At 45.4% G+C, this 26,534-nt stretch overlaps 1 protein-coding gene across 6 annotated transcripts in view; it reads left to right on the top strand.

Moving 5' to 3' along the window:
- The window catches only part of enpp2 (ectonucleotide pyrophosphatase/phosphodiesterase 2), a 360,090-nt gene extending 334,019 nt beyond the window's left edge, over nucleotides 1-26,071 (top strand). For 3 of the 6 annotated variants that reach the window (XR_013300099.1, XR_013300102.1, XR_013300104.1), the window contains one exon: nucleotides 16,003-16,108. The gene's annotated coding sequence lies outside the window, so the exon portion shown is untranslated. Of the gene's footprint in view, nucleotides 1-16,002; nucleotides 16,424-25,662; nucleotides 25,761-25,844 lie in introns of those variants that run through there. The other 3 variants (XR_013300101.1, XR_013300100.1, XR_013300098.1) reach the window with 2 other exon arrangements.
- The last annotated feature ends 463 nt before the right edge of the window (nucleotides 26,072-26,534 follow it).

The following is a 26,534-nucleotide window of genomic DNA, read 5'->3' on the forward strand; positions in this document are numbered from 1 at the left end:
AATGTTCCACTCCACAACAATTTGCATAAGCAGCCCTGTGCCTGTGATAAGAAGATTGGTAATTTTCAAAGGCTCTGTAGGGATTGAGAATTAAAAGCCTTTCTACGTCGCTATCTTCCCTCTTGCAGCTGGCCACCAAAGATTTCCTCTTCTCTCAAGCATTTTTGCCTAAACTACGACTTATAAACTTTCTTTACCATGCTCTTCTTTGCTCGCCCTGACAGTGCAAACTTTATCCCTCTCTGTATTCTCCATCCTGTCATATCATTGCACTCCAGACTACTAACTGTTTTGTAATTTGTGCATGCTATCTCACAGTAACAGCACTGTCAATTGACACAAATAATGGATTATTTTTAAGATTATCACTATATTGACAAAAACATATCTGACTGTTTGCATTGTAACTGGCATCACGTAATTATGAGGTTGCTTCTGGACATGCAATCCATATATAGTGATCCTTCATTTATTGCAAATATTATGTTCTAAAAATCACCTATAAGCAAACACCTTGAAGTAGTAAGCGTTAGAAACACTACCTATAGTTATAGTTTACATATGGACATTAAGTTAATTGATGGCAGTTTTCCGCCTATGTTTGAAATAATTTGAGTGGCCTTTGAACACGTCTTGTGCATAACTAAATAGAGCTATTTGTATAGGTCTCCTTGGAACCATGTAGAAAAAGAGTTATAACACTCTCCGATCTCACCATCTGGTGTTTAGCTGGTTCATGAAGGCCTGAATAGTTCCAAACTCAAGCAGGACCGTGATGTATTTGTCAGGGACTGACAGCGGCGTTTGCAACATTTCACATTGAAGAAATTGATAGAATTGCACGTCCTCATCTGGTGCAGAGAAGTGATTAATCCCGAAATGCTGGGGAGGGGTGAGGATTTCCAGATGATGTTGAAGCTCCTAAATCTGTCAACGAAGAGCTTCTTTCTTGTCAGGCAAATGACTCGCCCTTGGATATGTTTGAGAAATTACACAGTAGTCATGATCTCCCATTTGGTCTCCTTTTCCGAACTCTTAAACCGGACTATCAATTTTGGGGTGTGTTCCCTGACGCTACAGATTGGCGTAGGTAGTTCGTACCCATTACTGTCATTTTGTTGGGGTTTCGGTGGTTGCATGTTTTTTCTTGTGTGTCCTGAAAATGTGAATGTATATGAGTTTCACCTGCTATGTCTTTTCTGGCTCTCTTGTGTGACCGAGGTGTACGTTATTGTCATTAACCCCTGTCTGTGTATGTAAAAAATGTGTTTGTGTTCCTTAGCTTGCGAGTATTTTTCTGCCGTGCGTTATTTTGCCAGTAATGGACACAGCAGGATCTCCCTGGCTCCAGTGTGGGATCGCTCACTGGTCTCCTCCCAGGGAGTCAAAGGGAGGCCATGGGTGTCGCTGTAAACGCCGACGACGACCTGCCTGTCTCCCACCTGCTGTCGACCCTCTGGCTGCCTATGTTTTCCTCCTGGTATTCCCCCACGGAAGATTTATTCCAGCCCCCACTCCCCTCCGCAGATAAACATTTTATTTTTTAATGGGACTCGGACTTGACAGAAGACGAGGATGGCCCAGAGCTCGTCAATCTCCTGAGTCCAAGTGGCATTTTTTGTCTCCTACCCGATCTTTTTGGCAGGCATGGCGGAGTGGAGCTCCCCCCTCCCCTCCTCGTAGAATCTTTTTTTCTATGTTGTGGGGTGCGCGGTGACGTGCTCCTCCCGGAGACATTTCACATTCCTACTGTTGTGAAATGTTTGATTGAAAAGCCTAATTGATTTCATAGTGAAAATTTGCTTGAACAAGCAAAACTGCTGTTGCACTGCTGCAATACTGCACTGCGCTCATACTGCATGGAAAAACTATTAATTTGTATTGATATGGACATTCCAAAAGAGCTCTTGTTGACTGCAGGTAAATCTGCAATGAGGTGTTTTCTATCCCGCCTTCAGAGCCGCCGCCTTCAGAGTCACCGCCATCAAAGCCCCCGCCTTCAGAGTCACCACTGTCAGGGTGTCGACTAGCGCCGGGATGGACGCAAAGGAGAGAGTTGCCGGGACGGGCGTCTTGAGAGTGGCAGGCAGGAGCAGGAGATACCCCTTGCGAGCGGCACGCAGGAACAGGAGAGCGGCTAGCGGGAACTGGCACTTGAGAGCAACTTGCGGGATCCAGTGCTTGAGAGCGGCTAGCTCGTGATCTCGGCCTTAAAAAATCTCTGCACTCCTCCCGCGGCATACGCCACTGCCTCCGGGCGAACGTGGCCTGGCCAACAGCCTGAACGCCATCCTCCTCTTCCTAGGCCGACACACTTACCACTTTGCCGCCCTCGTTTAATTATATTAATGATTTTCTTGTAATTTTCTTTCATTTTTGTCTGTTTCTCGCATTTTTCATACAAAATTGTGACACTGATCATGTTTATGGGGTTGAGTTTGTAGTTTCTTGAGGACCCTGGAACGAATTACATTTCAAGTACTGCTCTACTTACGAAATATTCAAGTTACAAAAAAATGTTCTGGAACAATTAATTTTGTAAGTAGAGGTATGACTGTATTTGTAACTAAAAAAATGATGACTGCGCACAAAATAGACTTGACATGCATGAAACTGCAAGGTGAAAAAGACGAAACGGCATAACACAAGACAATGCAGCCGATACGGTCATATATTTTAAAATAGAGAAAAGATAAAATGCTAAAGAAAATGTATTTTGACATCTATGAAAGAAATTGAAGAAAAAAAACGTATCTTAAAATTTGAAAAACTCACTTGTGCCTGCCATTGCTCGCACAGGGTGCCGCCATCTTCCCAGAATTAAACATGCTCTTACTAGCTCGATGTGAGTAGCCTTGATACATGTGTTTGAAGTGTTTACTATGTCAGCACATTCCAATACAGTTGTACCTCTTCTTACGAAATTAACTGGTTCCAAGCCTTTTTTTTGTAACTTGAAAATTAAAGTAAAGGTGTACTTTATTTTTAAATTATCTAATTCGTTCCACCTTTCTCACACAACTACTAACTAAATCCTTTAAAAATGGTCAAAGTGTCCCAAATTTGCATGAAAGATGTGAGGAAACACAAAAAATGAGAGAAAATTATAAGGAAATGATTTATTAATGTCTTAAAATAAATAAACCATATGAAAATGTGCCCTGCGCCGTTGAAATATCTCCCTCCATGGCCATTATAGATGTAATATCTGTGTTTGTCCGCCAGATGGCGGTAAGAGCCCGTTCTACGTGGGCCGAAAGCCATCCACTTTGTAGTACATTTTAGACTTTTACGTGTGCCCTATGTGTGTGTGAAAATATAGTTGTGGTCAAAAAATTACATACACTTGTGAAGAACATAATGTCATGCTCACTTGAGTTTTCAGTTATTTCTACAACTCAGATTTTTCTCTGATAGAGTGATTGGAACAGATACTTCTTTGTCACAAAAACATTCATGAAGTTTGGTTCTTCCTTAAGCATGATTTATGGATGGGTGGATGTTTTATAACTCCCATCACGACAGAAAAAAAAGTGTTCCGAGGAGTACCTAGAAACTTGCTGTCGCATATGGTATTTCAAAAAGGAAGTCACGCGAGCAGTACAACCAGGAAGTGTGTTTTCACCGAGTCTCTGGGTGCAATAATAGAATGAGATACACATTACGCAGGCTGATATTTTAATGAATGACCGCAAGACCTTCGATCAGCCTTAACAACTACAGTCATGCCTCTACTTACGAATGCCTCTAGGTGCGAAAGTTTCAGGTTACGAAATTTTTAATATACAAATGAGTGACTCGGAATATGAAAAAGATCCAAGTTACGAAATCCCCCAAAAAGTAAATGCATTTCCTTATCCGTTATTTTATTTTGAATTCCTCTTATTAAGCGATTAAAAGCTGTACAAATGCAACGTGGCACATTCAGTTGTGGTCAAAAGTTTACCTACACTTGTGAAGAACATGATGTCACAGCTCTCTTGAGTTTCCAGTTATTTCTACAACTCTGATTTTTCTCTGATAGAGTGATTGGAACAGATACTTCTTTGTCACAAAAACATTCATGAAGTTTGGTTCTTTTATGACTTTATTATGGGTTAACAGAAAAAGTGATCAAATCTGCTGGGTCAAAAATATACATACAGCAACACGAATTAGCAATTTTGGTGACTTAGAAAGTTGTCAGTGAAATGACCTTCATAGCATGGCCTCTTAACTTCTTGTGAGTGATTATGAGTGACTACAGCTGGTGACTTCTCTGAGGCCATTTAAATGGGGCTCATTGGATGCAAACGTCCACAAACACTACAATGGGAAAGTTAAAGGAGCTCAGCATGGATCTGAAAAAGCGAATCCTTGACTTGAACAAGTCAGGAAAGTCACTTGGAGCCATTTCAAAACAGCTGCAGGTCCCAAGAGCAATATTGCAAACAATTGTTTGTAAGTATACAGTGCATGGCACTGTTTTGTCACTGCCACAATCAGGAAGAAAACACAAGCTATCACCTGCTGCTGAGAGAAAATTGGTCAGGAGGGTGAAGATTCAACCGAGAATCACCAAAAAGCATATCTGCCAAGAATTAGAAGCTACTGGAACACAGGTGTCAGTGTCCACCTATCAAGCGTGCTTTGCATCTCCATGGACTGAGAGGCTACCGTCCGCGCAAGAACGAAGCCCTTGCTACAAAAGCGGCACCTTAAGGCTCGACTGAAGTTTGCTGCTGATTACATGGACAAAGATAAGACCTTCTGGAGGAAAGTTCTGTGGTCAGACAAAACAAAAATCGAGCTGTTTGGCCACAATGCCCAGCAATATGTTTGGAGGAGAAAATGTGAGGCCTTTAACCCCAAGTACACCATGCCTACCATCAAGCACGGTGGTGGTAGTATTATGCTGTGGGGCCGTTTTGCTTCCAATGGAACTGGTGCTTTACAGAGAGTAAATGGGATAATGAAGAAGGAGGATTACCTTCAAATTCTTCAAGATAACCTAAAATCATCAGCCCGAAGATTGGGTCTTGGGCGCAGTTGGGTGTTTCAACAGGACAATGATCCCAAACACACATCAAAAGTGGTAATGGAATGGCTAAATCAGCCTAAAATTAAGGTTTTCGAATGGCCTTACCAAAGTCCTGACTAAACACCATTGAGAACTTGTGGACAATAATGAAGAAACAATTCCATGTCAGAAAACCATCAAATTTAACTGAACTGCATCAATTCTGTCAAGAGCAGTGGTCAAAGATTCAACCAGAAGCTTGCCAGAAGCTTGTGGATGGCTGCCAAAAGCGCCTAATTGAAGTGAAAATGGCCAAGGGACATGTTACAAAACATTAACGCTGCTGTATGTATATTTTTGACCCAGCAGATTTGATCATTTTTTTCTGTTCACCCATAATAAAGTCATAAAAGAACCAAACTTCATGAATGTTTTGGGACAAAGAAGTATCTGTTCCAATCACTCTATCAGAGAAAAATCAGAGTTGTAGAAATAACTGGAAACTCAAAAGAGCTATGACATCATGTTCTTCACAAGTGTATGTAAACTTTTGACCACAACTGTATGTGCCATGTTGCATTTGTACAGCTTTTAATCGCTTAATAAGAGGAATTCAAAATAAAATAACGGATAAGGAAATGCATTTACATTTTGGGGGATTTCGTAACTTGGATCTTTTTCATATCCCGAGTCATTCATTTGCATATTAAAAATTTCGTAACCTGAAACTTTCGCACCTAGAGGCATTCGTAAGTAGAGGCATGACTGTAGTTGTTAAGGCTGATCGAAGGTCTTGCGGTCATTCATTAAAATATCAGCCTGCGTAATGTGTATCTCATTCTATTATTGCACCCAGAGACTTGGTGAAAACACACTTCCTGGTTGTACTGCTCACGTGACTTCCTTTTTGAAATACCACATGCGACCGCGAGTTTCTAGGTACTCCCTGGAACACTTTTTTTCTGTCGTGATGGGAGTTATAAAACATCCAACCATCCATAAATCACGCTTTATCTATTCTCCAATCCTTATAAAGCGTGATGCACAGACGGATGTGTGTGTAAGCTGGTGGAAATTATTCCCAAAATGACATTTGTAAATGACGTGGGAAGGCGTCTTGGGTAAGCGCGTCCGGCACCATCGTGTCACGCTGAGTCTTTCCGTCACGACAGGTGGGAAAAATGCATGCAGGTACATTTATGTGTATGTATGTGTATATGTGCTAAGCAACACGCTTATTTATTTATATATTTATTCATGTATTTATTTTATTCATGTATTTATTAATTAACTTACTTATTACCTATCTATTTATGTCTAAAATGCCTTTCCTATTCCTGCATCCTCACCCTCTTGCTACTGTGACAACGAAATTTCCCGAATACGGGATGAATAAAGTTATCCAATCCAATCCAATCCAATCCAATCCAATCCAATCCAATCCAATCCAATCCAATCCAATCGTAGAGAGTTGAAATTATGGTGGCCAGAAACGGCTGTCGGATCCAAACCGTGCATCGTACAGAGTTGACATTATGGTGGCCAGAAACGGCTGTTGAATCCTAATAGACGAGTGAATGAATTTCTTTACCTTCTTTTAGTGTGTAAACTCAAGCTTTGAGCATTTGCAAGTATTATCGATGAGTATGCCTGAGCAGTTTTAAGCATTACGCTCTGTGACAATTCCAAAATCCATACTTTCTGCAGTGCACACTGGAATTGGATTGGCTTGGATAACTTTATTCATCCCGTATTCGGGAAATTTCGTTGTCACAGTAGCAAGAGGGTGAGGATGCAGGAATAGGAAAGGCATTTTAGACATAAATAGATAGGTAATAAGTAAGTTAATAAATAAATACATGAATAAATATATAAATAAATAAGCGTGTTGCTTAGCACATATATACATACATACACATAAATGTACATGCATGCATACGGTAGGTCTTAACACAGCCATTTTTTTGTTAAAGAGCCTGACAGCTGATGGGAGGAAGGATCTGCGGAAGCACTCCTTCCTGCAATGAGGGTGCCGCAGTCTATTGCTAAAGGAGCTTCGGAGGGACTCCACAGACTCATGCAGGGGGTGGGAGGTGCTGTCCATGATGGACATCATCCTGGTCAGCATTCTCCGCTCTTCCACTTCCTCCACAGAGTCCAGAGGACAGCCCAGAACAGAGCTGGCCCTCCTGACCAGCTTATTCAGCCTGTTCCTGTCCCTCTCCGTGCTCCCGCATCCCCAACAGAGCACTGCATAAAACACTGTAGATGCCACCACAGTGTCGTAGAAAGTCCTCAGCAGTGTCCTGCACACTCCAAAGGACCGTAGACTCCTCAGTAGGTAGAGGCGGCTCTGGCCCCTTTTGTACAGGGCATCTATGTTTGTGGACCAATCTAGTTTGTTGTTGAGGTGAACACCCAGGTACTTAAAATTATCCACGATTTCAATGTCTGTACCCTGGATGTTCACCTGAGTGGTCTGTTGAGGATTCCTCCGAAAATCGATGACCATTTCCTTTGTCTTACTGGTGTTGATGTAGAGGTGGTTTTACCTACACCAGTCAACAAAGGCTGTGATGACTCCCCTGTACTCCAGGTCGTTCCCGTCCGTCACTCGTCCAACAATAGCAGTGTCGTCAGAGAACTTCTGGAGGTGGCAGGTGTCTGTATTATGTTTAAAGTCCGATGTGTAGAGGGAGAAGAGGAGTGGAGAGAGCACTGTGCCTTGTGGGGCCCCCGTGCTGCAAGCTACCACATCAGACGTACAGTCCTGGAGTCTCACATATTGTGGTCTGTCAGTGAGGAAGTCGATGATCCATGCGGCTAGGTGGTTCCTTACTCCAGCCTCTTCCAGTTTCCCTCTCAGTAGGACCGAACGCACTGGAGAGGTCAAAAAACATCATTCTCAGCGTGCTTCCCGCGTTCTCCAGGTGTAAAAGAGACCTGTGCATCAGGTAGGTGGTAGCATCTTCCACACCAATGCCTGGACGATAGGCGAACTGCAGAGGGTCCAGCTCTGCATTCAACAGGGGGCTGAGGTGATTGAGGATGATTCTCTCCAATGTCTTGATCAGGTGAGAGGTTAATGCTACCGGCCTGAAGTGGTTTGGCTCCCTGGGGTACGCAGTCTTAGGAACTGGGACCACACAGGAAGTTTTCCACAAGGTGGGGACCTTCTGCAGACTGAGGCTGAGGTTGAAAATATGCAGAATCACTTTACCAAGCTGATCCGCACACTCTCTCAGTAGTCTGGAGCTGAGGCCGTCTGGACCGGTAGCCTTCCTTGCCTCGATCTTCTTGAGCTGTTTTATCACCTGATCGACAGTAATGCAGAGACCGGTGGAAGAGGGGGAGGAAGAGGAGGAGGAGGAGAACGAGGGGGGAGCGTTGCTTCTGGTCTGGGGGGTCAGGGGAGTGGGGGCAGGACTGAATCTGTTAAAGAACTGATTCAGTTCATTGGCCCACTCCCTGCCGCCAGACTCCGGGTCTCTCTCGCTGTTGCCTCCATGGCCCGAAATAGTCCTCAAGCTCCTCCAGACCTCTTTGGTGTTGCCTCTCTGGAGTTGGTTCTCCAGCTTCCTCCTGTAGATGGTCTTACCCTTCCTTATCTCTCTCTTCAGCTCCTTCTGGACCATTTTCAGGCTCTCTTTCTCCCCAGACCTAAAAGCCCTCTTCTTCTTGTTCAGGAGGGCCCTTAGATCCCTGGTGACCCACGGCTTATTGTTGGAGAAACAACGGACCTTCTTGGAGGGTACAATGTTCTCAACACAGAAGTTAATATAATCTGTGATGCAGTGGGTCAAGCTGTCAATGTCTTTACCATGTGAATTGCACTGCACCTCCCAGTCAGTGGTCTCAAAACAGTCCATCAGTACCATGCTGGTCACCTCGGTCCATCTTTGTATGATCCTCGTGGTAGGTTTTATTTTCCTCACCATAGGGATGTAGGTGGGGATCAGATGGACCAGGTTGTGGTCTGAGCGGCCCAGTGGGGGGAGGGGGACTGAGCTGTATGCCTCCTTTGTGTTGGCATACAGCAGGTCCAGAGTTTTTTGTTCCCTGGTGTGGCACTTCACATACTGAGTGAAGGTGGGGAGAGTAGAAGCCAAGGGAGCAAGGTTAAAATCACCAGCGATAAGAAGGAGAGACTGGGGGTGTGACGTTTGCAGCTGGGACACAGTGGCGTGAAGCAGCTCGCGGGCGACTGCCGCATCGACCGAGGGACGTATATACGCAGTTATTACGATAACGTGCGAGAACTCCCGGGGGATGTAAAACGGCCTGATGCTAACAGCTACTAGCTCGATATCTCGAGTGCAGAGTTGCTCCTTCACAGTAATATGCCCGGGGCTGCACCATCTACTATTAATAAAAACAGCTAGTCTCCCACCTTTCTTCCTATCTCTGTCCGCCCTCACCAGCTGAAAACCATGCAAGTAGACTAGAGAGTCCGGAATTAGGTCATTCAGCCAGGTCTCCGTGAAGCACATAATGCAGATTTTCTGATATTCTCATTGTTTTTCGGTAAGCGCCGTTAGCTCTTCCATCTTATTGGGGAGAAATCTTACGTTCCCGATAATAATAGATGGAATGCTGGGTCTAAAGCGTCGCTTTATCTCCTGACATTTTCGTCCAGCTCTGCATCCTCTTCTCTTCCTCTTTAACTCCGCGGGGAGGTCCAGGTCCAGGGGACTCCAGGTGTTGCGTAACGCTAACAGCTGATCCTTTGTGTAAGACAGCGGAGGCATGGCTGAGTGGGTCAAAATATAATGTCCAGAATTCCCAAAGATAAACTAAACTAATAGCTCAAAGACTGCCTCTCGCACAACTTGAGTCTCGGAGTAGAGTCTTGAAAGTAAAGTTTTAAAACATTAAAGTTTGGAATATAATATATAAAGCAACGTAACAAGTAAAATCTTAAGAGACAATAAAATGTAAAAATAAAGGATAAAAAAGCTTTAAAAAAGCCCTAAAAACACAGAATACGAGTGAGGGTTTAGGGAGCCACTGCAACTAGCAGCCGCTTTGAACGGCGCCTATGATGATATGCCCGCTTAGTCCGCTTAGTCAATTCCGCTTGAAGTTAGTTGCATGAACTAAGCAACAGCACCGCTATTGTGTGAGTATTTATTTTGCGTCATATTTTCACTTTGGTTCACAATGTTTTACCAAAAATAAAACCCAAACATTGCTTAAACAGGTAAAATTCGTCAGCCTTTCTTTTGAAATTGACAGTCACTTTTCCCTTACTTTTTCCTAACAGGCATACTCCTGCTTCTGTATATATTATAGTACATTCCTTTTTTGCATACTTTACATAAGTTTGCACCATCATTTTCACCAATTATGCCAAAAAAAGAGGAGTTCTCATTTTGTATCGAGTTGGGAAAGGCGTAAAGAACTGAAGCGGACCAAGATGGCAGCACAATCTTCTGCATTCCGAAGTGGTGGCGAGGCTTCCACCTCGGTGGGAGCTCATGATTCTGCATCAAAATCATGAGGTGGGGGGACCCCCTGAATTGGTGGCCAGCCAATCGCAGGGCACAAGGAGACGGAGAACCATGCACACTAACACCTATACCTAGGGGCAATTTAGAGTGTCCAATCAGCCTACCATGCATGTTTTTGGAATGTGGGAGGAAACCGGAGTACCCGGAGGAAACCCACGCAACATGCAAACTTCACACAGGTGGACCAACCTGGACTCGAACCCAGGACCCCAGAGCTATGAAGCCGACGCGCTAACCACTCACGGCACCGGGCTGGCCACTGCTTATTGTGATGACCCAAAACAAAAACTAATACTACATGTAGAGATTGGAAGTTGCCGAGAAGCAATATACACCAAGATCATGGTGTATTTTGGATGTTTATAGCAAAAATTTTATTTTTCGGTTTTCCAGTGCTCTCAGGGTTGTGGGCTCTTTCTTGGGGTTGTGTGTATATGTGTTGGTGCTCTCAAAAGTGGCCCCTGTCTCTTTCCCCCTCTCTTTTTTTCATTTTTCACTTCTCAGAGAGCTCTGCCTCATACATACGTGTGTGCTTTAGAGTGATGTTTGAAAAGTTTGGAAAACTACTAAGTGAGCAAGTGAAATGTGTGACAGAAAGGATTGTTATAATTTGTCACAAATTAATCTCATTGCGAAAATCATAAGTTCAATTGTGATTATTACCACATACATTCACACAGTGGCGGGCCGTCAGGGCCTTCAAGGCCTTCTCTGCTGGCCTAAGAAATATCTGAATCATATTATATCATGTCTATCAATACTTATTATTCCAAATGGTCTGTTAGCTTCCTTTCATTGCTTTTCCCCCTGGTTGCACTGCTTCCAGATGTGTGTTTTCATATTGAAGCATTTAACCAATCACATTTCAGCCATTATTTGTTGCCAGATCAGATCTGCCTCAAAGCCTTCACAAGCAGTTCTTGCGGGCTCTGCTGCATTAAACTCGACTGTTGCTTTTAACCAATCAGATTTCGAGTTGGCAACCCCACAATGATTTTTCATAGGCGTTAGCATTTTGCTGGCTGGGACATGTCATTGCTTTCACAAACTATGATTGGCTAGTAGGCGGGCCAAAGCAGTACCCGAGGCAGCCGAGATTGCAAACTCCACCCACAATGGCCGACAGAAGCAAAAACAAATGGATTCTGTTTGCTCACAAAGCTATTTTCCAGACTGACTTTTCCAGAAAAAAATGGACATCATTAAGAAAGGGCGGTCAACTCCGAAGCTAGCAAGCCTGTTACATCCGGGAAAATGGTGTGTGCGGCACTTTCAGCGCGCCAACTTAGCTCCACAAGCATATAGTATATTGTTGTGTTGATTTAAAGCAATTTTCTAAACGGACTATGCCGGAAATATGACAGGCTCGACTTTCATCATTAGCTTCGATGGCGATAGGAAAGAAGGAAGAAAGAAAGGAGGATGGATATTGTGTAAAAATGATTTTTGGTGAGTAAAATATGGCTATATTCCTAAATAATATTTCAATTGTGGGCCAAGTTCTGATATCTGAAAAGCTCCAGTGTTTGTATTTAATCACAAAATGCTGCTAGGAAGTGGATTTTACCCCAGTTTAATTTTTGGCGTTTCACCATTGACGTCCATCGCTGTCTTTTCCCGGGAAAAATCACCCCCCTGGCCTGGTTGTAATGTCTCAAAAGCTCCAGTATTTGTATTCAATCAATAAATGATGCTAGGAAGTGGATTTTACCTCATTTTAGTGCATTTTTTGTCATTTCACGTATATGGACGTATCGACGTTCATCGCTGTCTTTTTACCGGGGAAATGATACTCCGGGCCCGGTTCTGATGTCTAAAAAGCTCCAGTATTTGTATTTAATCAATAAATGCTGTTTTTGGCTGGATTTTACCCCATTTTCGGGCAATGTTTGCCCGTACGCCATTGACGTTCATCGCTGTTTTTTCCCGGGAAAATCACCCCCTGGCCTGGTTTTAATGTCTGAAAAGCTCCAGTATTTGTATTTAATCATGAAATGCTGCTAGGAAGTGGATTTTACCCCATTTTGTGCATTAATTTATTTATTATTTTTTTATGTGTCGCAGCTGTAGCTGCAGTAGAGGTTTTATAGCCATAAAATAGTTTTTGAGGGTTGGATTGATACGATGAAGGCGCTACCAGAAAATGCACCGCCCACCACTGCATTCACATTACTTTAGGCTTGGTGACACAATGCTTTATGTGAGCTGGAGGGAGTGGTCACTCACACCTTCCTTTTTAATGCAAGTGAAGATAGCTGACATGTGAGCTGGTTTATATTTTTCATGTGATGCTTTCTACATACAAGTTTATGGCAATTTTTTTAGAGAAGAGAAAATAATTAGACACCAGATGTCCGAAGTAGTTGAAATCACCAGGAAACGATGTGAAGACATTACAGGATGTTTGATGCTAATGGGGAATTAGTGTTTGTTCAAGGTGTAGATTTTTCTCTGTTGTGGTGTGTTAGATATAAGCCTGATGTCTAATGCAATACATCAATGTATTTCATGATAAATAAAAAGGTGGCCCGGTGAAGCAAGTGGTTAGCGTGTCGGCCTCACAGCTCTGGGGTCCTGGGTTCAAATCCAGGTTACGTCCACCTGTGTGGAGTTCGTGGGTTTCCTCCGGGTATTCCGGTTTCCTGCCACATTCCAAAAACATGCATGGTAGGCTGATTGGACACTGTAAATTGCCCCTAGGTATGGGTGTCAGTTTGTATGGTTGTCCGTCTTCTTGTGCCCTGTGATCGCTGGCTACCGATTCTGGGATAGGCTCCAGCACCCCCCGCGACCCTAATGAGTATAAAGGGGTTCATAAAATGAGATGAGATAAATAAAAATGCATGTGGCGTCATGTATTCAAGATTATACTTTCACTAGTCTATAACCCTTTTGACTTTATTCACATTAATCATGTATGTTATTTGTATTATCACTCAAATCAAGTATGTAGTCACACTTACTGTATTTTCTCGCATATAGGCCGAGTACCTTAAAATTGCCTTAAAATTGTTGAATTTTACAATTTCTCTCGTATAAGACGCCTCCTGATTCACAATTTTCACCTCCATATTCATGGTTTTAATATGGAGTACAAATCTGTTACTGTAAGGGAAAATCTTAAGTAAAATCATTGCACGTGGTGTTTTTGATATACTGTATGAATCCAAAGGAACGTCTGTTGGATTGCTTGATATTGGTTCTAATGTTGAACTATCTCGATTCATTCGATGGTTACTGCAAAAGTTGTCACTCTCGACCAAGAAATAAAAAGAAGAAAAAATAAAGCGGAATTTTGCTTTATTTCATAATCACAAATGTATAATCATTTCCTTTCTGTGTTCCAAAAGGGTGTTGCCTGCACGTAGACAAATTCATAAAGGAAGTAACGTGAGCAGTAAAACCAGGAAGTCTGTCTGTAGCGGTCTAGTGTTCACCAAGTCTCTGGGTGCAATAATAGGATGAGATACACATTACACAGGTATCAAGGCTGATGTTTTAATGATCGACCGCAAGACCTTTGATCAGCCTTAACAACTATTAGGATGTTCTGACATGGTAAACACTACGAACTTGCGTCTGGTCAGTCAGAGCACGTTTAACTACGCCCTGACCGAGCAGTGGTCAGGTACAAGTGAGTGAGTTTTTTTCACATTTTATGCAAGATATGTTTTTTTCTTGAATTTCATTCATAGACGTCAAAATATTTTGTTTAGCATTTTATCTGTTTATATTTTCTATATTTTGAAAGACATGACCGTATCGGCCGCATTATCTTGAGTTATGGCGTTTCGTCTTTGTTACCTTGGAGGTTTGTGCATGTCAAATCTAAATTTTAGTGACAAATATGGCTTTTATGAGAGAAAATACAGGATATTTTAATGACTAATCCTTGTTGTTGCTTCTCAACACAGTGCTCCTTTGTCCTGCAAATTTCACCTTGTATCTTAGACTTATAATTCTTCTTTGGGATCTCTGGTTGTCTCAAGCTTCAGATAGGAAGACATGGGGCATTCTAGCTCTGGCGTTGCTCCTTGATACCAAGAGAAGGATTCTACCATTATTCTCAAGCACCTGTGCGTTAAAACATTTTAACTGCCAAAGAGTCGTCTAGCTGTGGAAACAACTCTTTTTTGAAGTACCTTCTTAAATTGAAAACAAATGTCGTGTGTCAGGTGTGCTTCCTCATTAAAACCTTGCTATGTGTTTGAACGCACCCTCTCAGTTTCTTTGTTGTCTCCATTTATTCTCAAATCCTCCAGAACAGAAAAAGAGCACATGGCATTATGGTTACAAGGTCAAGAGCAAACCCTATCAGTGGTAATTTTCACGGATGTGATTTGTTGCCTCTCGGCACACAACTGTGTTCAAACTTCACCAATTGAATGCATAAGAGGCTAAAGTTACATCCACATTTTTATTGCTCATCAAAACCACCCAGAAAAAAATTGCGGGGGAAACATATCTGCATTACACACTGAAGCGCGTTTTTCTACAATGCACTAACCACTTTAACTTGCTATGAACTAATGACTAATAACTAACTGATTTTTGCAACGTGTCTAAAGATCACGGATAGCGGCTAAAAGCGCGTTTCCAATTCAAAATCAGAGAAAATTATGGTCTACAGATATGCAAGGGTCTCCGGTGACTCTCGCATGTTTCAGATTCTATAAAATACAATATATACATATATAAAATAGCTTTCGAGTGACCACCATCATAAAAAAGTGTCCTTAGTGATTAATTAAATAGTTTGGCTTCAAACTTGCTAAAAAGGCAAGTTGACAAGGACAGATCAAATGGTTGCTTTTGATGGGCTCTAATCAGCAATGGACAAAACTGACATTCATATTTAGTGCTAAAGTAGCTTTCATGTTCATTGATTACAATTTATTTTATTTGAATGGGTGGTTTATTTAAAAAAAAATACAATCAAATTAGTGTTTTTTTATTTTGAAAGATTGACAATATCATACCTGTCAACTTATATGTTTTGTCCCATATTTTTTTTACATTTTTTGATCATTTCAAATTATAAAATAGACCGCCACCGCAGCCTCCTGGCTTGGGAACAGAGGTAGTTGGTATCCATAGGCGCTCATGAAAAGCGCCATACCGGTAGCTGAGCAGACCAGGGTGTTGTGTGTGTCGGATCCAATCCATATACATTCAATAACTTCGAATCGGAGGAAGCACACAGAGAAAGTGTTGATGAGATTTTGTAGCTTCAGCTGAAGGGAGGGCTAGGAGATGTGTCCATCTTCCCACCTGTCCAGCTTGAATCCCTGCCACCCCCCACAGCTCATCTCACTTTATTGACAACAAACTTTAGGCGGGAAAACATGGACAAAGGAATGGGCATGTCATTGTAGATGACGCGCCCCTAACTCATAAGTGTCATGGGTGGAAATTTCCACTAGACTGTGCCAAATTCTTTTCTAAATGACTACACTAGATAAAAGTATAAATAATACATTCTATGCTCCACAGTGTGTGTATTCGATCCATCGGAGATGCAGAGCCCAGAATCCCGGGTGTTGTAGGCAAACACAGCAGAGGGCAGGTTCCAGTTCCTGCTCGGTCCTTTCCGTCTGCCCGTTGGATTGAGCATGATAGCCTGACGAACTGGTAGCAGTAGCCCCCAGGGCTTTGCAGAAAGCTTCCCAGACTCGTGAAACAAACTGGGGCCTCCTGTCCGACACGAGGTTGGAAGGAAGGCCATGAGTCCGGAAAACGTGAGTTACTAACAAGTTAGCAGTTTCCAAGGCAGACAGCAACTTCGGAAATGCAATGACGTGAGCAGCCTTGGAGAAACTATCCACTACCGTGAGAATGGCAGTATGCCCCTTGGAGTGAGGAAGACCAGTGATAAAGTCCAGTGCGATGTGGGACCACGGACGGAATGGGACTGGTAAGTCTACCCAAGTGCCGCACACATAATTTCAGGAGATTTTAATCAGACAAATCTCCAAACTGTTCTGCCAAAATTTTACCAAGACATGAATTGTCCAACAAGAGAGGTTACAGCTGAGGATAATGTTTACTCGGACATCAAAGAAGCATACAGAGTCATACCATGCACAGACTTGGGAAAGTCAGATCATGGCTCTTTGTTCATGGCCCCAACTTACACTCCGTTTAGCCAACAATCAAAGCCACAAAGACAAACCATTATCACATGGCATGACGACGCCCTCCCCAACTCAAAGACTGCTTTGAACAAACAGTGGGAAACTTTCAACCATGAGGACCTGGGAACTGTCACAGACACAGTACTGTCTTACATCAATTATTGCATGGCTACAGTCACTGTGGAGAAGCCCATCCAGGTATACCAAAACCGGAAACCGTAGACCGGTCCGATCACTCCACCGGGTTCAAGATGCAGTCTTCAGATCCGGTGACAGGGCACTTTACAGCACAGTTCGCGCCAACCTGAAGAGAGGCATTAAGGCTGCCAAAGCAGACTACAGTGGGAATATAGAAGGGTAACTTGACGACCCCCGAACGATGTGGCAGTGCATACGGACCCTCACCAACTACAAGGGCCGAGCTTCCACTCCTGCGGACTCAGATGCGGCACTGGCAGAGGACCTAAACAACATTTTTGAATCCCAAGCCCACCACCCAGTCACACCACATCAACCTTGCATACATCCCACACCAAGCTTGGGATTAAGCCTCACCGCACTCACTGTGGAGGTAGTGGATGTGAGACGTGTGCTCCGAGCAGTCAACCCCCTGGAAGGCCACAGGACCAGGTGGAATGCCAGTCAAAGCACTTAAGGCCTGAGCTGACCAACTAGCACCAGTCTTCACGGACATGTTCAACATGTTCATGCTTGTTCCTTTCACTGGAACAAGCATTTGTCCCACCCTGTCTGAAATCGGCCACCATCATTCCAATACCCAAGAAGTCACCTGCTAACAGTCTGAGTGACTACTGCCCAGTAGCTCTCACACCAATCATCACTAAGTGCTTTGAAAAATTGGTACTGAAACACATCAAAGCCTGTCTTCCACTCACCCACGACCCACATCAGTTTGCATTTGGACCGAACAGATCCACCGAAGATGCAATAATCACCACACTCCAAGCTGCACTGAGCCACCTTGAGAAAAGAAGGAGCTATGTCAAAATGCTTTTCATCGACTGCAGCTCAGCCTTTAACACTATAAGACCAGACATTCTTATCCCCAAGTTGGGCAACCTAGGACTCCCACCTTCCACATAATCCTGGATTGAGAACTTCCTGATCAACCGGCCCCAGCACGTGAAGTTGGGTCGCCAGCTCTCATCTGCCCGAACGTTCAGTACCGGCTCACCCTAAGGCTGTGTACTGAGTCCACTACTCTACTCGCTCAACACACACAACTGCAGACCCATGCACCCTGAGAACATCATTGTGAAATTTGTGGACGAAACAACAGTAGTGGGGATGATCACAGAGGAGAATGAGATGGCCTAGAGAGATGAGGTCCTTAGACCTAGCGAGTGGTGCGCTCTCAAAAAACTTGTCGCCGAACGTCTCCAAAACCAGAGAACTCATCCTGGACTTCCGACGGAACAAGGCTGCTCCATTGCCCCTGTATACATATTATACACTATTATATTATTTTTATAATATTATATATATATATATATATATATATATATATATATATATATATATATTGTAGACATATTTTCTCCCCAAGATGGCGGCGCGCACTGACGCAGCGGCTCTATGCTCTCCAGTTTGGTGTCGTTCGTTATCCTACAGTCGCCAGGATTTAATTTCTATCGGAAGGATATGCGATATATCCGATTTCACAACAAACTACCAACGGACCTACGATATCCCCGAGGACATCTCGAGACCTGTGGGATCTCCGTGGATAGTCAGCCCACTCAGAGTACGTCGAAGGCGGCAAAGAGAAAGGAAGCAAAAGTGCGGATGCCGGGCGGGCCTTGCTGCTAAGCTAAGACAACAACCACACCGAGCACCGCTTCCTAGTATCTTTTTGACCAACGCCAGATCCATCACCCACAAAATGGATGAGTTGGAACTCCTAATTGCTACCAACAGCTTTGTTAGGAACTGTAACATTATTCTCATCACGGAAACGTGGCTACACCTGCAAATCCCCGACGCCGCGGTATTGCTAGCTAGCTGAACGCTTTTTCGAAACGACCGTTCAAAAAAATTAACAGGCAAAAGCAAAGGAGGAGGACTTTGCATGTTTATACACAATGAAAGGTGTTGTGACAGTGGGATCATTGACACTCACTGTTCCCCGGATTTAGAGCTATTGGCAATACGATGTAGGCCCTATTATTTACAGAGAGAGCTAACGGTCGTCATAGTAACGGCGATCTGTATACCTCCGAATGCGAACGTTAACACGGCACTAAACCTCCTGCTAACGGCTGTAAACAAACAGCAGCTTGACCACCCTGATGGAGTCTTTATTGTCGCTGGTGACTTCAACAAAGCGTGTTTAAAGACTGTTCTACCTAAATTTATTCAATACCTAAAATGTCACACTAGAGGAGACAAAACTCTTGACCATGTTTATTCTAACATCAAACATGCTTATAAAGCCACTTCCCTCCCTCACCGAGCTGGATCAGATCACCTCTGCCTATCCCCCACCCCCGCATACACTCCACCCCAGAGGCTAACAAGGCCACAAATAAAGAAAATAAAAACTTGGCCCGAGGACGCTCTTTCTCAGCTGCAGGACTGTTTTTCCCGCACCAACTGGGAACTTTTCGAACACGACAACCTCGAAGGACTACACGGACACTGTACTTTCCTACATCAAAAACTGCATGGACAACGTCACTGTAAATAAACAGATACAGGTTTTTCCTAACCAAAAACCCTGGATGACCAAGGAGACACAGGCACTCATCAAATGCTGTAACACCGGCTTCAGATCAGGGGACAAGTTACAATACAGAGCTGCCACAGCAGGGCTGAAAGGAGGCATTAAAAAGGCCAAGGCAGCATACACTAAGAAAATTGAGGAGCACTTCACAGAAAATAACCCAAAGAAGATGTGGCAGGGAATAATGTATGTTAACGCAGATGCCTCACTAGCGGAGGAACTGAACTGTTTCTTTGCCCGCTTTAAGACTGACATATCAGACCCAGTCTCAACACCCCCACCACCACCCTGCAGCAATACACTGAAGTTCCAGGAACAGGAAGACAGACTGGTAATGTGGTCTGGGAACACCAGGAAGGCTGCTGGCCCTGACGGAGTACCTGGGAAGGTGCTCAAAGCCTGTACTGACCAGCTGGCTGGAGGCTTCACACAAATTTTCAATTGTTCCCTGCAACAATCCATCATTCCATCCTGCCTGAAATCTGCCACCATTATCCCTGTCCCCAAAAAGCCAACAATTGACAGCAGGAATGATTATAGGCCTGTTGCACTCACGCCTATGATCATGAAGTGCTTTGAAAAGTTGGTAGCCCACCATATCAAGAATACAATCCCTTGCTCAGTTGACCCTCTCCAGTTTGCTTATAGAGCAAACAGGTCCACTGAGGATGTTATCGCCATTGCTCTACACAGCACTGAGCCACCTGGAACACCATGGGAATTACGTGAGGATGCTTTCCATTGACTATAGCTCAGCCTTCAAAACTATAAAACCAGACTTTCTGACTGACAAACTCTCCCACCTTGGACTATCCTCTTCCATCTGCTGCTGGAAAAAGAACTTCTTAACCAACCGACCATAAACTGTTAAACTTGGTCCCACCTCTCTTTCTCCATTACACTGAGCACAGGCTCCCCTCAAGGCTGTGTACTGAGTCATCTTCTGTACTCCCTGTACGCATACGACTGTACACCGACCCACCAGTCTAACTCCATCATCAAATTTGCCGATGACACCACTGTGGTCGGACTCATCTCAGGAGGGGATGAGGGGAGACAACAGTTGGAACCTTCACGAGGTGTCTCCCGAGAGGCCGCCCCGCTGCGGCCTGCGAATCCAACACAACCACCCAGAGCTGCCACCCAGGAACATGGCGCCCTATGTTTTTCATCCAGCCGGAGATGTCCGCCCTGCCCCACACCTCCGGTTACTCCTCCTAAGGGCAGGCGACATCGAGGAGAACCCGGGACCTACCTGCCCGGGATGCTCTAAGACGATCCGTCGTGACTTCACCCCACTGGTCTGCAACGCTTGCCGACGAAATTTCCACAGGACCTGTAGCGGCCTGACCCGACCCCAGATAAAGAGTCATCAAGGCTTTCTCTGCGGATCCTGTTCCGGAAATGCCGTCGTGCCGTCACTTCCGCGCACAGCCTACGTGGGACCGAAAGAAAAATGCTGTGTCTGCAAAATTTCCTTCTCCCCTAACATCTCCCCCATCCCCTGCTCGAACTGCCCCAACAAATCCCACCGCTCTTGCTCTGGACTACCTCGCTCCCAAACTAATGCAAACTGGCTATGCCCGACCTGCTCACCACCCCCGACACAACAATCCTCCACACACCAAACAGCCATAACAACACACCAACCTATAAACGCAAACTGCCCCACCTGTAATAACAAATTAATCGTTTCACGCTCTCCCCTGACATGTAGATCCTGCAAACGTGGATTCCACCTCAAATGTGCCCCTGAAAACAGACACGCTTTAACCATACTTCGCAGGAACAATAACTGGTGCTGCCAGAGCTGTCTGAACCTGAAACCCTCCCACCCTCAACAACCCACAGATAGGATTGCCGATCTACCGGAGGCACGGAAAGCCGGTCTCACCATCCTTCAATGGAACTGTGACTACCTGGCGACCAAGACTACCGAACTGAAAGAGGTGACGGCACGTCTAAAAATTGACATCCTCCTCCTCCAGGAAACAAAACTGGGACTCGAAGACCCGACGCCTCAGCTTGACGGTTATAACGTGATTCGCCAAGACCGTGAGGGCTCAGGCACAAAACAGCGACGAGGCGGGGGTCTCCTTGTCTACCTGAGATGCGGCATCCCCTACTCCATCCTTCCAGCGTCCCCATCAGGCCCCCTCGAACTCCAGCATATCCACATTCCCATCGCCCGCAGGCGGCACCTCTCACTGGTCAACGCCTACATCCCCCCGGCGACATCGGATTATTGTCCTGCCCCCCAAGATTTCTCCTGGTTAAACTCGCTCCCCACGGAGCATGGCCTGATCTGCGGGGATTTCAACGCACACCACCCGACCTGGGATATACTTGCCAAGACAGATCCCAGGGGTAACGCAATCCATCAATGGGTCGATGACCATGACCTAACTCTCCTTAATGACGGCGTGTGGACACGGACTGCCAGATACCAACAAGGAGCAGGCATGAGTGCCCCCGACCTAACGATCACTGACCCCACCACGGCCGAACATCTGCAATGGGAACCCATCGACGAGATGACCTCCGACCACAGACCGATTCTGATTAGGTGGAACCGTGCTCTCCGTGTCGAATGCCAACAAAGAAGAGTACGACCCAACTTCTCGAAAGCTGACTGGAAGAGGTACCGTACCATCCTCATGGATCGCCTACCCGTAATCTCCGCAGCAGCCACAGCCCCGGAAAAACTCTCCCTCTTAGTGCAACACATGAAAGAGGCAGCAGCACTTACAATACCGGTCAAAGTTATCCGCCAGAAGGAGCTCCCATGGCTGACACAGGACCTGAAGGACCTCATCCGTGAAAGGAATCGACTACGTCGAGACCTCCAACAAAATAGGAAAGAATGGATAGCACTCTGTCAACAGATCAAACAAAAAACCACTGAAGCGAAAAGGAACGCATAGCGCTTACACCTCACCAAGATCGCCGAGACAAGATCTACGGGACAAGCCTGGTCCTTAGTAAAATCCCTCTCAGGCACCAAAACACAACAATCTGGCGAGTCCCTGGTCTACAAGAACAAGGAGTACGTGAGTGACCGAGCCAAAGCAACAGCATTTATCAGGGAATATGCCTCGGTCAGCGGACGCAAGAGTGACAACCGGAGCAGACGAGCAGTGCGTTCTATACGTACAGCTACCCGCAGACTGCTCGGCTCACCGCGACAAGTCCTCGAGCTCCCGTTCACCGATGCTGAACTGCAGACAGCGCTGTCCCAAATTAAAGCGGGTAAGGCAGCTGGACCCGACGACATAGCCCCGGACCTTCTAAAAAATCTTCCGGCAATCATCCTTCCCGAACTACTCCATATCATCAACACCAGCTGGCTAGAGGGCTGGTGTCCACAAGCTTGGCGAGTGGCCACCATCATCCCTTTCCTCAAAAAAGGGAAGTCACCAAAGGACGTTGGGAACTACAGACCCATCGCCCTCACCTCTACGCTTAGCAAAACAATGGAAAGACTCATCGTGAACCGTCTCGCCTGGTAATTGGAAGATAAACAGCTTCTCAGCCACTGGCAAGCCGGTTTTCGAAAGGGAAGAAGCACGACGGACCAGGCCCTGCGACTGTCGCAGTTCATCTCTGATGGCTTCCAGTCGACTCAACGGCAACGCACGCTTGCAACATTCTTTGACTTCAGCAAGGCATTCGACCAGGTATGGAGAACAGGTCTCTTACAAAAAATGGCAGACCTGGGGGTCCCCTACCGCTTCATCAGATGGATCGCCAACAGGCTCACAAATCGCACAGCCAGGGTCAGGATCAACAATACCAACGGCAGGAGCAGAACCTTCAAAGAAGGGCTCCCCCAAGGCTCGGTCCTGTCACCCCTCTTATTCATCATCTACATTAATGACCTCCTCGACAAGTTCAACGACTCCACCCTGGTCAGCGCCTATGCAGACGATCTGGCTCTTGCTTGTCGGGGTAGGAACAAAGAGGAGGTGGAAAGCAGACTTCAAGCGGAGGTGGAAAAAGTCTGGAGGTGGAGTTCCGAGGCACACCTAAACCTTAACACCACCAAGTGTGAGGCGTCATTTTTTAGCCTGGACTCAGCTGAGGCCAAATGGCAACCAAAGATCTTAATAAATGGCGCCACCCTCAAGCATAACCCCACCCCCACTTTTCTTGGCGTATCTTTTGACCGACAACTCACGTTTGCAGAGCAAGCGAAAAAGGTCCGCCAAACCATGTCCAAAAGAACGAACCTCCTCCGCAAACTCAGTGGCACATCCTGGGGTTGGCAACCAAACGACCTTAGAACGGTGTATATTGCCACCCAGAGAAGTCTCGCAGAGTACGCAGCACCGGCATGGGCCCCTTGGCTGGCCCAAACTCACCTCAAATCCCTCGAAACCGCCCAACTGGAAGCAGCCCGCGCCATACCCCACCACCTCAGGTCTACCCCCACCGAAGCAGTCCTACATGAGGCACATCTCACACCCCTCTCATCCCGCCTCAAGTTACAAGCACTTCTTAAGGCGGATGCCTGGAACCAGCTGCCTCCTTCTGATCCCCGACACCGCCTCCTCCATGAAAACGTTAAAATGCGTTTGCAAAAGAAGCCAGACTGGCGATCAGCGACCCTTCCCCGTCTTACCGCTCTCGAACTCCATACCCCTTGCACATACTCTTCCCATCCCTGCCCACCCTGGCTATTACCCCCCCCCATCCAAACCGCCTTTACCGCAGTCTCTAAACACATGCCGACCATCACCCAAAGAGATAAGGCAGAAGAGCTCATCAGAAGCATGGGTAAACCGGACCTACAGATCTTCACAGATGGATCCACCATAGAAGGCACTGCGGACGGTGGTGCAGGTTTTGTCGTCATTAAGGAGACTGCAATCATCCACCAATGGCATGGTGCCACTGGCAGCCGCAGCAGCTCCTACCACTCTGAAAAAGTGGCACTGACCGAGGCACTCTCCTGGCTGAGGGAAACAGCAGACTGGCAGACATCAATTATCCTCAGTGACTGCAAATCGCTGGTCCAAGCCATGGGAAACCCCCATACGCAAGACCCCGCCATTCGGAGACTTCAGGGTGACATCGCCCTTTTCCCTCCGCCTAAGCGACTGCAGCTACTGTGGATCCCGGGCCACTGCAACATATGCGGAAACGACCTGGCTGATGCCCTAGCTAAACTTGGCTCGTTAGATGACCAAACCAATACCCCCCCGGACGCAGCCACAAGACGTGCCATCATCCAACGTGAAGATCGCTCCCCCCCCCTCTCCCACCCCCGCCTTCTGCAGACCTACACTACAAAAGTCACAGAGGAAGAACTTGCCCTATCGAAAGGAGACCGCACAGACCTGATTCGTTTCCGCAGTGGACACCACCCCCTGCTCCGCCGTTGGCTCCACCTTGTGGGGAAATCCGACTCGGATCGCTGCCGCCTGTGCGACGAGGAAACAGAGTCGTCTGAACACTTATGGCTCCGCTGTCCGGCCTTAATGACCGAACGCTACCATCGCGGCTTGGGCAACTCCCTGGATGAACTTATCCGTGTTCCAGTGGCAGCCCTAGCGCTGCTGAGGGTAATCCTCAGGCGCCTGAGGTGAAAAAGAAGAAGAAGAAGAAGAAGAAGGAGGGGATGAGTCGGCCTACAGAGATGAGGTTAACAAACCGTCTTCGTGGTGCTCGGTGAACAATCTCACTCTGAACACCATGAAAACTAAAGAAATAATCCTGGACTTTCGCAAACACAGCACATATATGGCCCCACTCCTCATTAATGGAGTATGTGCAGACAGGGTCCAGTCCTTTAAATTCCTGGGGGTCACTCATCAAGAAGGTGCAGCAGAGGCTATATTTCCTCAGAGTACTCAGGAAGGATTAATTGAACACCAACCTGCAGAGGGTGATCAACACAGCCAAAAAGATCATCAACTGCCCCTACCCACCCTGTCCAGCATCTGCAAATCCCGGTGCCTTACAAAGGCAGAGAGCATTATAAAAGACAATACACATCTCAGCTTCCACCAATTTGACCTGCTGCCCTCTGGAAGGCGCTACAGAGCTATAACTGCCAAGACAAACAGACTCAAGGACAATTTTTTACCAAGCGCTGTCACAACTCAAGTTCTGCACATAGGACTTATTACTACTACTTATACTTCTTATGTTGACTACTTATTTACCTATTACTATTTCGTGATCATTTATTTATCATTACTATTTAGCGATTATTTATTTATCATTACTGTATATTGATTTTCTATGTCTGCTTGTTTGTTGTTGCCTCCATAGACTCAGCAAGTGGTGCAGAACCGTGGAACTCATCCTGGACTTCAGACCGAACAACCACGCTCTGCGGACCTCACTTGGACTACTTATTTATTGATAATGTATTGATTATTTAGTGATGATTTATCTCTACTATATATTGATTTTCTGTGTCTGCTTGTTTGTTGTTGCATCCATTGACACAGCGAGTGGTGCGACTTGGCGCTCAACGTCTACAAAAACCATAGCACACATCCTGGACTTCAGGCAGAACAAGCCCGCTTCACTCTGCTGACCTCACTTGGACTACTTATATATTCATTTCTTATGTATTGATTATTTATTTGTCTTTCTGTTGTTATTTGTGCACCATGTGGTGAAAGCTTTAAATCTCATTATACTTGAATAATGACAATAAAAGCATTCAATACAATTAATTTGTGCAGTGACTCCTCATCCTGGCCAATCATGCGCCCATGACCAGCGATTGCATTACGAATGTGGTCCGTAGTTGTGGGAGCCATTTGTTTGGAGTATTCTGTTATGAATTGGCAAGCTGATTAAAAATGGATCCACAACAACTAGGGGACAAGGTGTCAATTAAAAAAAACTAATTTATTGAACAAAAACCAGCAAGACCGAGTCGGCGAATAAATTAAGGACCAAAAATATAACAAAACAGCTTGACCGAGTAAGTGTATTAAGTAGGGTTTTCAAAGTACCAAAAAACACAAAATACCAACGTGAAAAGTCACATCGAGGTGTTGGACAAGCAAGGCGGTAAGCAAGGGTAAGGCATGCAATATTCCGACAATCAGCCGGCTATGGCGGTTGTCCTTGCATGCCAGATGTGTCAAATCAGATGCAGGTTTGCTGATTGAGCAGGGAGATTAGGA

Source organism: Stigmatopora argus, chromosome 4 (genome assembly GCF_051989625.1).
Source record: "Stigmatopora argus isolate UIUO_Sarg chromosome 4, RoL_Sarg_1.0, whole genome shotgun sequence".
Lineage (NCBI taxonomy): Eukaryota > Metazoa > Chordata > Actinopteri > Syngnathiformes > Syngnathidae > Stigmatopora > Stigmatopora argus.